This window comes from Mastomys coucha, unplaced genomic scaffold (assembly GCF_008632895.1).
Source record: "Mastomys coucha isolate ucsf_1 unplaced genomic scaffold, UCSF_Mcou_1 pScaffold16, whole genome shotgun sequence".
NCBI lineage: Eukaryota > Metazoa > Chordata > Mammalia > Rodentia > Muridae > Mastomys > Mastomys coucha.
This window is the reverse complement of record NW_022196898.1, coordinates 96,153,635-96,156,527: the sequence shown is the minus strand read 5'-3', so window position 1 is coordinate 96,156,527 and position 2,893 is coordinate 96,153,635. Positions and strand designations below refer to the sequence as shown.

The window sequence follows — 2,893 nt, the reverse complement described above, 5'->3', positions numbered from 1 at the left end:
AAAAAAAAAAAAAAAAAAGGCAGGGGGAGGCAGAGGAGGGCTTCTTGGAAATGGATTTGCAGGATGTTAACTGATAATCGTATGTCCAGGAGTGAAAAAAAGGCATTGTAGACATTTTCTCTTGTACATTTAGTTTCAAATGCCAGGTATTAGGGGGCCAGCAAGATGGCTCAGCGGGTCCAGGAGCTTATTGTGCAAGTCTGAAGACCAAAGTTTGATCTCTGAACCCACAACAGACTGAGAGAACTGACCTCTAGAGGTGTCCTTTGTCTCAGCCCGTTCTCCACAGCTCACACATTACCATGCCCACCCACAATCATGTAAATGTTTAAGAGATCCAAATATGTTGTCCTTGCCTGTAATTCTAGCACTTTGGGCAAGAGGCAGGAGGACCAGGAGTTTAGGAGTTTAGTACCATTCCAGTCTGGCTAGAGGAGACTCTGCATCAGCTGAATAAACATATTCAAAGTTAAAATGTGGGATTGCACAGCACAATCAGTATCGTGTTTTAAATGCGTCGGTTGTCCCGCTCATTAACCTTCATAAGAGTCTAATTTGTTTATGCAGATTTTAAGCGTCCTGCCAAAACCATTTAAAGCCTGAAGAACAATGAGTAGCACATTTTTGAATGTGTGGCTAAAACTCGAACATTCAAATCCATCAATTGGCACAGTTCATCCAAGAGTCTGGTTCAGGCTGGCAAGCTAATAGTCCACCCCAGATCATCCTGACTAAGCTGAAGACTTTTAAGCAGTGTTTTGAGCCTAAGCAAAAGTTCAGATGACACAAACACGAATCACAGGCGGTGCTTCGTAACGCCCAAGAGTGTTAAAGAAAAGAAGAAATGTGAGTATCCTTTTAACTCGGCAGGAGAGGAGCTAGCCTGTACAGACCGGTAGTGTGAAGAAAGGACAGAGGTCTCTCCCACACCCTGGTCCAGCCAGTCTGCTTATTCGTAGCATCCTGGTTGCTACACCCCTCCTTCTCCCCCTCCACTAATCTTCTTACTTAATTTTACGTCCTTCCTTCACTTCCAGCTCTTTTTCATTCTAAAGACACCTTAATTTCCTTGGCATTGTCCACCCTCGTGTCTTCCCCTCCCTGTGTGTAACATGTTTCTCCTGCCGGGGTTGGCCAAATTCCTTCCCTCACCTGGAAATCAAAGATCCCTTTCGCTTTCTGCTCCCCGACAAAACCCTCTCACAAGATCCATGTGTGATGCCTTTGTTCGTTATTCATCCTCTGTTCTGGCGTGTTTATTTTTCAAGCTGCAAACACTGCAGATGCTGACTTCAAAACCCTCCATGATGCCCATGGACACTAGGCTGAATGTTGTTCTATTCTCACACACCTTGGAGGTGTTTATTTCATCATAGTAACATCATGTGGTCTGCAGGACAGGCCTGTAGTGGGTAGGAGCTGGTTGTATTCCACTGGCTGGGAGACACAGATGAACAACACAATGCTACTAGATGCAGGATGAGGTTAAGTGTCATGGGGAGGTCTTGGAGATGGGGTACCAGGGATAAGGCTGAGGTGTACTGGCAACATTTGGCTACATATGTTTGTGTTTCACTTACTAGTGTTTGATCCTTGAGAATCAGGAAGGGAACTTTTCAGAGTGAGAGAGTTCAGGACAAGAGAAAGATGAGAGAAAATAAAGTCACACCTGTCTATTGTCTTCATGTGGTAAGTTTGTCATGGTCATAGTCAGCTTTAATTGACAATATGACACAGCCTAGTCATCTCAGAGGAACACCTCAACTGAGGAATTATCAGATCCAATTGCTCTGTGGCCATGGGTGTGGGGGATTGCCTTGATTGCTAATTGATGGAGTAGGACCCAGGCCACTGTGTGGGGAGCACCATCCCCAGGCAGGTTGTTCTGTAGAAGAAAGCTAGCTAAGTGTGAGCCTGTGAGCGAGCCAGCAAGCAGAGTGCTTCCATGGTTTCTGTTGCAAGCTCCCGCTTCTGTCCCTGCCCTGGCTTCCTGCAGTGAAGGACCCCTGGCCTGGAAGTATAAGCCAAATAAAGCCTTCCTTCCCCTGAGTCGCAGCTGGTCCTGGTAATTGTCATAGCAACAGAATGAAACTGGCACATGCACTGTTTCCTCTAACTCTGCAAGTAAAGTCAGCCCTGGCTGCTTCACCACCTTTCCCTCAACAGGTAAGGCTAAGAAAACCGTGGGGAATGGCAAGGTTCCGTGTGCCGCTTTCAGGGTCCAGAGCCACGCACTACGGTCTTTGACATTCTATCCCTTACTGAAGTGCAGAGGAACTCCAGCAGATGTGCCCCCAGCATCCTCTGTCCTCCCACAGGAGTAGGCAATGACCTCCAGGACAAAGCCTGAGCTTTCCGTCCCCACAGGGTTTACGGGAACATAGCAGCAGAAAATCCAGCAAAGCACACATTCTCTGTTTGGATTATCGTTGATTATTAATTTGTTTTCAGACACTGTCTCCTGTAGGCCATCCTAGCTTTGAAGTTTGTTGTGTAGTTAGGAATAATTTTGAACTTGCCAAGTGCTTGAATTAGGCTGGGTACCGCACCTCCCAGCTCAGATCTCAGTGTTTTATGGTAGAGTCCATGCAGGTGTTAGGCTGAGGAGGTTCTGAATGGACAAGCAACGATGTGTTCCTCAGTACTGTCTTGTCTGCCAGCTAGGAAACCACACCTGGTCAGAATGCAATGAGTTTCACAGAGACTGCCAGCTTGTTGAAGAATATAGTCATGTTGCCTTTGTGACTGTCAATATCAGCAATGAATTCTGATAATCACTTCAGGATTTGATTCTCTTAATCTTTGGGAAGCTTGGTTTGTTATTATCATTACTAATTTCTAGTCAGCGTTCAAAATGATGGTTATCATTGTAACATTGCTTTTTTTTTCTCTC

General features: G+C 45.7%; 1 long non-coding RNA gene across 1 annotated transcript in view; it reads left to right on the top strand.

The window, feature by feature from the left end:
• Nucleotides 1-2,893, top strand: part of LOC116094392 — an 8,359-nt gene that overhangs the window by 3,581 nt on the left and 1,885 nt on the right. Inside the window, exon 2 of the long non-coding RNA XR_004120080.1 lies at nt 568-846. This is a non-coding gene — a long non-coding RNA (uncharacterized LOC116094392). The remainder of the gene's footprint in view (nt 1-567; nt 847-2,893) is intronic.